This window comes from Zingiber officinale, chromosome 7A, assembly GCF_018446385.1.
Source record: "Zingiber officinale cultivar Zhangliang chromosome 7A, Zo_v1.1, whole genome shotgun sequence".
NCBI classification, from domain to species: Eukaryota; Viridiplantae; Streptophyta; class Magnoliopsida; order Zingiberales; family Zingiberaceae; genus Zingiber; species Zingiber officinale.
The window spans coordinates 49517095-49527684 of record NC_055998.1 but is presented as its reverse complement, the minus strand read 5'-3'; the positions used below and the strand labels follow the sequence as shown (position 1 = coordinate 49527684).

At 40.7% G+C, this 10590-nt stretch overlaps 1 long non-coding RNA gene across 1 annotated transcript; it reads left to right on the top strand.

Moving 5' to 3' along the window:
• The first annotated feature begins 2282 nt into the window (after window positions 1-2282).
• On the top strand, window positions 2283-3535 carry LOC122000111. The gene is made up of 4 exons (XR_006116949.1): window positions 2283-2989; window positions 3116-3186; window positions 3262-3325; window positions 3481-3535. It is a non-coding gene; the product is annotated as an uncharacterized LOC122000111 (long non-coding RNA).
• Window positions 3536-10590: the final 7055 nt, after the last annotated feature.

Here is a 10590-nt window from a genome sequence, read left to right as displayed (position 1 = left end):
GTGGAGTGACTGCATTATGTCATTTGTTGAATTAACCCATCAACTAATTTTCCTATCAGTGGATGACTCACTAGGATGCTGATAGAGTTGATGATGAATTTGATTAGTTACTAGGTTGTTATATCCTAGGATAACCACAGCGAATTGTGGTAGAGAGATCTTGTACAGTCTCTAGCTGGATAGTTAGGTGCCTTGGGGTACTTATGTATTATTTTGTGGTGAGCGTTGCTCCCACATATCACGGATTGCTGGTAGTGGAGCATTGCTCCTATATTTATTACAGATACATATTTCAGATTATTTGTGGTGGAATGTTGCTCCCACATATTGAGGATTTCTTGTGGTAGAGCGTTGCTCCCACATATGTGGTGTTTCCTGTGATGGAGCGTTGCTCTCACCCTGGAGGATTTATTCTTTGGTGATTTATGTTATTGATGATCAGATTTTTCGATTTATTATTGGAGATCTTATGGATAGGAATGTCTGTGATACGGACATTATGTGTATTGGTTTTTGCCATATAGGCTTACAGTGCCTTAGATGTTTTCAGGGACTCGATGATCCTGGTATGTCGAGGATGTTTGGATAGGTTTCCATTATCTTTGTGGACGATGTTGTGATCTATTACGGATCCGAGGTGAGTCACGTGCACTACCTTTGCATAGATCTAGAGTTGATTCGACGAGAACATCTATATGTGATTATCAGTAGTGCTGGTTTGGATTGTCTTATGTGAGATGTTTGAGCCACACGGTCACCAATAGAGGTATACCGTGGTTCCACATGAGATCGAGATTGTTACCGTCGGGAGTAGACGGAGTCAATAGAAGAGGCTTGCAACCTCCTTTGTTTGGCCGATATTTCCGGAGATACGTTGAGGGTTTCTCACGGATTGCTATGTCACTTACACGCCTGACCATGAAAGGCGGGAAGTTTATTTAGACTGAGGATTTCAAGATCAGCTTCTAGGAGCTGAAGCGGAGACTAGTGTCGGCTTCGATTTTTGGTTTTTACTTTCTGGAGAGGACGGATTTGTCCTCTACACCGACGCGTTTCTACAGGGTATGAGTGCTGTTCTGATGCAGCACGGTTGAGTATTCTTATATGCTTCTCGATAGTTGAAGGAGCATGAGAAGAAATACCCAGTTCATGATCTGAAGTTGGCCGCTATTATTTTTGCCCTAAGAATTTAGCGGCATTACCTGTATGATATGACATTGAGATTCTCACTGACCGTCAGAGTCTCAAATATCTGTTCACTCAGAAGGAACTTAATCTTCGACCGAGGAGATAGATGGAGTTCCTGAAGGATTATGATTGTACCATTAGCTATCACTTGGGAAAAACTAATGTGGTTACCGATGCACTTAGCTAGAGGTCCAGAGGGACTTTAGCTTGCCACCGAGTTGTGGTCACGGACTTGATTCAGGGTTTCTCCGAGTTAGACCTTGAGGAGCAGGGATAGACCGAGCAGGGTATTCTTGTTACCATAGATGCTCAGTCGTCGATCAGGACGAGAATCAGTGAGGTCCAGTTGTTGGGACCTCATAGAGCTCAGCATGAGGCGGAGTTGATCCGTATTATCAGACGGAGGATGTTAGAGGCATAAGACTGCCAGTAGAGTTATGCTGACCGGAGTCGGAGACTCTTAGAGTTCTTTGTTGGCGACCATGTATTTTTGCGAGTTTCACCCAGGAAAGGGGTGAAGAGATTTGGCCTCAGATGTAAGCTAGCTCCGCGATACATTGGCCCTTTCGAGATCTTGGAGAGGATCGGAGCAGTAGCTTACCGACTGACACTACCACCGTCTCTGTCAAGCGTGCACGATGTATTCCACGTATCTATGTTGCGGAGATACATTCCTGACCGACACATGTGTTGGCTGATATTCCAGTTCCAGTTCAGCCGGACATTTCTTATGAGGAGGTTCCGGTACAGATTCTCGACCGGAAGGAGCGTCAGTTGCGGAACAAGACTATCCGGCTGGTTAAAGTCGGATGGCAGCATCATTCAGACGAGGAGGCTACTTGGGAGCTCGAAGATACGATCCGAGCTCGATATCCCCACCTTTTCACATGAGGTATGTGATTTATTTACCGTTCAGCATTTATACTATATATCTGTTGTTAGTACTTGCTGATGGTAGATACTGAAATTTGGGGACCAAATTTTTATTAGTGGGGGAGAATGTAAAATACCGGAAAAAAAAAGGGAATATTAATAAGGGAATTTTCCGGAATTTTTAGAAATTTTTCGGGAATTTTTCGGAGCTCGTACGGACGAGTTAACGGGGATAAAAATGGGGTCCGGAAAAGCCTGTTTAGGCTACCTCGTTTTAAAGAGGAAATGTTTGATTTTTCTCCCTTTTTCTTTATTCTTTTTCTTATTTTCCTCCGCCGTTTTCTTTCATTGCCGCGCGCCCGAAGTCCTCACCCCCTTGCCCTAACCGGCGCCGAGCTAACCGCTCGCGATTTAAGCCCCGATCAAGGTTTGTTCCTTTTTCTTCTTCTCCGCTCTGCCGTCCCCAAATCGCCGGTGCCTAGCCTCTGCCCCGACTCCAGCGATGCCACTGCCGGCACCGATTTCCCAGCCTCGGCTGCCTTTCCTCTATGCCCTAGCATCTCTGCCGATGCCACTGTCTCTCTTTCTCCCGACGCCGAGCAGCACCGAGCCCTAGGTGCCAACGCCGTCGACGCCTTTTTCCGACCTCTTCTGTGCCACTCCGAGACTCCTTGTCCGAGTTCTCACCGTGCCCTAGCCCCCGCTCAGCAGATAGCCGGCTGCCAACACTCAAAGCAATTGTCGATTTGTAGCCTCTGCCCTAGCCTCTGTTTCCGACGCTGGTAAGGGTTCTGCCGTGGCCACCACTTGGGATCTGTATGTCGTCGTCGCCCCTTTGCTCTGGTTTACTGCCTCAGTAGCCCTTGCTGGAAACAACACCGGTGACCTAACTCCTCCGTCCTCTAATCCAGTGAGCTACTGGATGAAGGTAAGGATTAGGTTGAAATTTTAGTTGTGCACTAGTAGTTGATTGGGTTGTTGATGCATTTGTAGTGTGATTTCTTTCGATTCGATTGTTGGAAGACAGTGACCTAGTTGGTTCCGGTTATCACAGCATCAAGAGTTTGTTGCTGTCTCTGTTTGATTCCGGCCACCACCCCCTGTCAACAGCTTGACACACCTGAGGTAAGATTAGGTTGTAAGATGGGTTGTTGTTTGATTTGTGATTCCCAATTATTGATCTCAACATGATCTGATCAGTAGGAAGGATTCCAGCAGCAAACGATCCTACTTCCAACAGTGATAAAACGGCTGTGAGTTTCAGGTAAGGCATAGGAATTTGATATATGCTATTGATCATGTATGGGTTGAATTGGGTTTATGTGTTGGTCAGGGATTTGCCCTAAACTAGGGTTAGAGAGTTATTTAGCTATTTATGAGAATGTAGCTAAATGAAATATATTTATATTCGTGACACAGGATCTTGACGCGAGACGAGTATCTTGGAGTCAGATTTGGATCACTTTATTGGAGGCGGGTACTTTGACTTATGTCTTTTGATATGCATGATAATATGTTTAACATATAACAGTAATTGTGTTACCTGTTTATTTCGGTTGGTCACTACATGATTAGTACATGTTGTTTGTTTATTTATTCTGCACTGCATATTATCTACCTGATCACATATGCCTTAGGTAGTGACCTAACCACATGCTCTGTTATATTCTGGATCTAGGGTTTATTTGATACCCTCTTCGATTTGTGTACCTTCTATTTGATACGTCTTCTTGTGGTACACACTTTGTATCTATTTATATGGGTCATGCCATGTTATTCATGAGATTGCCATGTTCAGTATCATGCATCATGATTGCATGCTGTGCGATTGTCGGCTCTACTTTGGTTGAGCTCATCGCCAGTTACATGTACTGCACACATCACCCATGGATTTGTATATCTGGCTGGTGTGTGGCGGTTCTGCTGTTTGGCTCCGTTGGTCAGGAGACTCAGCGTGGTAGCCGGCAGTCAGTTCCGCTCTGTTTGGCTCCGTTGGCATTTAGGGTAGCAGCGTGGTAGCCGGCAGATGGTGGACTTTGTTTGGCTCCGTTGGTCAGGAGACTCAGCGTGGTAGCCGGCAGAGATATCCTCCCCGTCATCGTGTACCGGGAGATGAGAGCATTGAGCTCCCCCATTTGGGGTCACAGGACAGGAGTACTCCGACAGCATCCCGTTTACTCTGTCATTGCACAGGAGCATTGATTTCAGAGTATGGGGTTGACATATGCATTTATTGCATTTTTATTTGCTTGTGATTGCTGCACTTATATGCTGCATTTGTTTGGATGCATTGATTGACATGCATACAGGATTATGACTCACTCGGTCTGACGACCTGTTACCTTTATACTTTGATCCGGTCAGTACAGTTATCTTCTGATTTCATTTCAGTTGCATTTATCCTCCTCATATTCAGGAGACTGTACGCATGATTAGTGTTGTCTGTTATTTGTTTTATTATGCATATCAGTTGTACCTGCTGAGCGTTGGACTCACCCCGCCTCCATTGTTGTTTACTTTTCAGGTTGAGGCTGTCCGGAGCAGTTCCAGTCGCTGGCCCCCCCATCTGCACGTAGAGCTAGTTCTCTACTAGGTTGTTATTTGCTTTATTTTGGTTTTTCTTCCATCAGACTATGTTTTAGTTTTGTTTTGGATTTTATCTATGGATATTGTACGGATTGTTACCGTTTGATGGACTTTTGGATGGTTTGGTTTTTATTCTACTATATGCCTGCCTGGACGGCAGAAGAGGTGAGTTCGTTGGATTTGAGCTTTACGAGTGTAGTGGAGTAGGGTGGATTTCGAGTCAGAGTCCTATTGTTGTTGTTTACTATTATTAACTGCGTGGTTGTGACAGCCAGAGGCTGGATATCTTTATTAACTGCGTGGTGTTTGTCTTTATTTTTTTGTTATCATTCCAGCCGCCTGTGGCTGATGTATATGTGATATGTAGAAAGTTTCATATTGTCCGCCGTACAGGGGAGATGCTGCCGAAATTTCTTCGGACAGAGACTCCTCTGGGGCGTGACACTATATGCTTAAAAAACTTGTTATACTTACAACCTTTTTCTTTTTCAGTTCTAAATCTCTGTTATTTAAACAATACAAGGAACACAAAGCAGCATATCCTTAAACTGCATCAAATCTGCATGCAAGCTCTAAAACTAGTATAGGATTAATGAGTTGTTCTTGTTCATCATATAACACAAGAGGAATGGGTTGTTCTAACTAATTAAGGAAGCATAAGAAACTAAATCTGAAACTGAAATCTCATACTTATATAAAGCAATAGAATCCTCAAGAAGTCAACTTGCTGAATTGAAACTTAAAATGCATTACTGGTTGGAATGCCTTTGAAACAGCTGATGATAAACTAGAATTTTATGCTTTCTTAGGGTGTATACTGATCTAGATGCATAAAGCAATCCCAGGTATTAGTTAATTCTAGTTTCTTCATTAACCATCTTATAACTCACACATCAATTCCAATTTGTCCAGCAAACTGAAACCAACTCAGAAATCAAACACCCATCACCACTAAAACCTCAAATCCAAATCAAAACTGAAATCTTTTAACCATGCTTCAATAGAGTTGCAAAGGAAACAACAAATCTTGGGGCTATTCTAAAAATCCCTAACAATCAAAGCTTTACAAAACAAAACTGTTCTGAAATAGATTTCATGGCGACACACTCTAACAGAACTACAAAGGAGTAATCAGATCTTCCTTAAGCTTGCTACAATGGGACTACACAGAAACAATCGAATTCCTCCTTAAGTATGCTACAACAGGACACTAATTCTTGCTACTACAGAATTTAAAAGCAAGGAAAACAAAAACGCATGCTTCTAAAACTTCAACAAAATAGAACCCTAACCAAAAAGGGAACATGGCAAGGCTACACGGAAAACCCATAATCGTGGCAAGAAACCAAACCAATCGAAAACCAATCGAAGGGAACTTCAAAGCTCGCGGAACTACTCCTACTGCAGGTGAGAAGCAACTCACAAAAACAGTGCACCTAATTCACTAGTTTGCTTCCTATTCCACCAGAAACCAAACAAGAGCCCAAGCCAACCCAAAAGAGTAGTACTGCCCGTGACCTCTATCTAATGAGTTAGCTCCTCATTTCCTAATTAAGCTCCAGAACTTATTCCTGCTCGAAAACTACAAGAGAAAATATGTACATTCTATTCAAATCTTTAAAATCATCACGAAGAACCAATTGAATTTTTTAGGCTTTTCTTCTAACAAAGGTAGGAAACAACCCAAGAAAGAAAGTTTCTAGTCCTGACTTCATAAATGGCACGAAAGATACAACCAACAAGCTTAAGGTAAGGTCATCAAGGAAATCAAAAACCCAAGCCTAAGATCTGTTCATGCTCAGAAAATTAGCAAGGGAATCCAAAAACTGAACCTAAGGGAGGAACAAAAGAAATTCGGAGCTATCCTACTGCAGGTGAGTAGCAACATACCTTGGGTTTCTTGGACTTACAACCGAGAAGGAGGCATCTAGGGCTTTCGGTGAGCTCGAAATCCCGACTCTTCTTCGTGCTCCTGACTCCTCCTCGTCGAGAAGAGCTTAAGGAGATGGAGAAACCCCTCGGAGAACCTTGGTCAGCCGTCGGAAGAAGCCCTAGCTTTCTGCCGTTCTGCCCGGATTCTGTTGTCGCGAGCGAGAAGGAGAAAAGAGGGAAAACTAGGTTACGGCAAATCCAACATTAACTCCTCCCTTTTATAATCCAATATTCTGTTATCTTCCTTAAGAAATTTTCCTACCTTTTCTAAACAAAACCGACCGCTCGATCAGCTGGTCAGCCGCTCCGCTTAAATCCCGGGTTGAGCCGGAGATCGCCGTATCGAGCCTCGGCTCGGCCACTTTTCGAAACCTTTTTATTATCAAATATACCTTAAATATATTTCTCTACATATTTGCTCAGCACCGACTGCTAGCCCACTTGGTCAGCCGGCTTTTAACCGAACCCAAGGTCCGGGCTTCGATTCCTCAGCCGCGCCCCTTTTATTTAATTTATTTTAAATGTTCCCAACTATTCTTTAAATACCATTTGTTCAATATATTTAACAAAATTTGCTTAGCTCAGTTGGTTGGCTGACTTATGTTAAGACTCGGGTCAAGCCCGAGGTCTTGGGTTCAAAACCCAACTTCAGCATTTTTCTTTCTTCTTTTTTTTTTTTTAAACTTCTTCCTCTTGGTAAAAATACCAAAAGAACTCCAAAAATTGCATAAAAATACTCTATAAATTCCTAAAAATCTCTAGAATTTTTCTAAAACATTTCAAGATTTTAATAAGGTCTTTTAGAACTCTAAATCATGAAATTTGGGGTGTTACATTGTGTGCTAAAAATCTCTAAAGTCCTGACTTTGGGATCTACTTAAGGCCTTGGCCTTTTCTTTCTTTTCTTTATCTTTCTTATACTTGTTAATACTTCTAAAAGAATACCTCTTTAAAAAGAAACTGAAATGTTTAAGCAAATTCTAACTTTGAAATGCTTAAACGAAAAAAAAATCTGCCTACTATGTAATAAAATTCTGCATATTAAGCTTAATAAATCTATTCTAAGATTGGAGTTCTGCATACAATACATATCAAAATCTGCAAGCAATACTCTTAAAAATCTGCACTTGAAACTCTAAAGAAATTGCTACCCGAGGTCTTGGGTTCAAAACCCAACTTCAACATTTTTCTTTCTTCTTTTTTTTTTAAACTTCTTCCTCTTGGTAAAAATACCAAACGAACTCCAAAAATTGCATAAAAATACTCTATAAATTCCTAAAAATCTCTAGAATTTTTCTAAAACATTTCAAGATTTTAATAAGGTCTTTTAGAACTCTAAATCATGAAATTTGGGGTGTTACATTGTGTGACAAAAATCTCTAAAGTCCTGACTTTGGGATCTACTTAAGGCCTTGGCCTTTTCTTTCTTTTCTTTATCTTTCTTATACTTGTTAATACTTCTAAAAGAATACTTCTTTAAAAAGAAACTGAAATGTTTAAGCAAATTCTAACTTTGAAATGCTTAAACAAAAAAAAAATCTGCCTACTATGTAATAAAATTCTGCATATTAAGCTTAATAAATCTATTCTAAGATTGGAGTTCTGCATACAATACATATCAAAATCTGCAAGCAATACTCTTAAAAATCTGCACTTGAAACTCTAAAGAAATTGCTACTGTATACAATTTGTTAAATTCCAAACCTAACAATTCTACATATCTACTTAACCAAAACTATACATTAAATACGTACACTTTCTCATGTTAACTGTCTAACAACCCAAATTGACCAGACTGCATAGGAAAAATTCCGAACAGAAGCTACTTGTACCCCTTTCACGGCACAACTCGACTTGCACATTAAGATCACAAATAGAACAGAATCCAACTCACTTTCTGAAAAATGGAACTAAAACCAATTACAAAGTTAAAAACACTAGTAGTGAGGCTCCTAGTAGTGTTCATCAGTTATATTGTGAGGCTCCTTAATATTTGATATTTAACCTTAATTCCATATATTCAGTATGTGAATATTACGTACTAAATGCATGTAAACATCTTTAGACTACTCATGACCGTTTAATGAGTACACCTCATATGTAATCAGTGAATATTAGCAACACTACTAATGAGATAAACAGGGAACTAAGTATCTGTTAATCATACTAGTAACTAATATGACCGTTAATAATTAGTTACACCAACTGATACTCTACCAAAATATTTAGAGTTGGTATAATCAGTTGGAAACGACTCATACTCTTCCATAATAAATTGATACCAACAAGTTAAGTCGAGTTGTCATAAACTTCCTCAACTAACAGGTTATGCCAACTAGATAATTATTTGGAGTTGCTCTGATTAATTAATGACCCTTCTCACTTAAGAAAGGCAAACCTTCCTTTTTTTTTTTTTGTGATCCCTTTATGAAACTTACGACAGCAACGCAAAATCCCTAAACATGCTTCAACTTTAACCATGTCATACTCCAATAACCCAACAAAAGATCTGTAACTACTATACAAGAGAAATATAAAATCTGAACCATTTCCTGCCCATTGTCTAGCAACAAAAAACCCAAATCTGTAGGGTTACATATAATCTGATCATGCCCATTAGGGTAGCAAAGAAAACCTAAATTTGAGATGCTGATCATAGGGGCTGTAAAATGAAATACTAATTATAAGAGTTGTGGAATGAAATGTTAACGACAAGGGGCTGTAGAATCTACATAACATGCTTGATCTACAAACATGCTTGCTCTACAAAAATGACAGCATGCTTCAAGGGAAAACCTTGTTTACAGAATGCTTCGAAAACCAAAGAAAGACTCAAGAATCCGAAACCTCAATTCACCTCAGCAAGCTTCAAAATCAACTAGTTCCAAATCCTCAATTCACGACAACAAGGACAGAAAATCTCGAAACTACTCTTATTGCAGGTGAGTAGCTACTTACCAATCTCCCTTCTACTCACAGCCGGAAAAAGGACTTCTAGGGTTTTCGGAGAAGTGAAGATCTCGGCCTCTTCCTCGTGCCTACAGCTCCTCCTTGACGAGAGGATCTCGACGGTGTCAAGATCTCGTGAAAACACCCCTTGGCCGACGCCGGAGACGAAGTCCTAGCTTCGGTTGGGGTTTCGCCCGAGAGGAAGTCGACGCCGCAAGTAGATGAAAGGAGAGGAGAAAAGAATTTGGTTTCGGGTAAATCAAGCCCTAAGTTCCCTTTTTTATAACTCAGGTATCTCTGTTAACTCCTTAAATAATTTTTGCTATCTATTCTAAATAGAACAGACAGCCTGAACACTTGGTCAGCCGCGGCTTGGCGTGTGATTGGAGTCGCGGGTTCGAATCTCGGCTTGAATATTTTTTTGTCGAAACTTCTTTCGTCTAGTAAAAATACCAAACGACCTCCAAAAATTACATAAAAATACTCTAAAAATTTCTAAAAATCTCTAGAATATTTCTAAAGTATTTCTAAATATTTTTAAGAACTTTTATAACTCTAACAAGGAAAATTGGGTCGTTACAATCCCCCATACTTTATAAAAAGTTCGTCCTCGAACTTAGAATAATTCTGGACAGTGGGTACTTGTTAAATTTGGCAAAAGAAATTGACACAAAAGAGTGGGTAGCCCCAGTATCAAATAAGATGGTAGCTAAATGCTAAAGGATAGTTATTTGACCTGTGACTATTGTGGGGCACCGGCAGCTTCTTCCCTAGTGAGAGAAAATACTCTGGCATTGGTTGGAACGGGTGGGGCTTCCAACCGTCCCTGACTGAGATAGGGTCCCTCTAGTGATGTTGTCATGTGGTGTAACTGTGCAGGCTCATCTCCATATTGCACTGACTGTTGCTGAGGTGCCTTAAACTTGTTAGGACATGCTCTAACTAGATGTCCTTCTTGGCCACATGAATAACATCCGGTTGTACCCAAAAGACAGGCTCCTAGATGTATCTTCCCATATTTAGGGCAGGGAGGAAACTTGGTCTGCTTGTTTGCTGGACCTC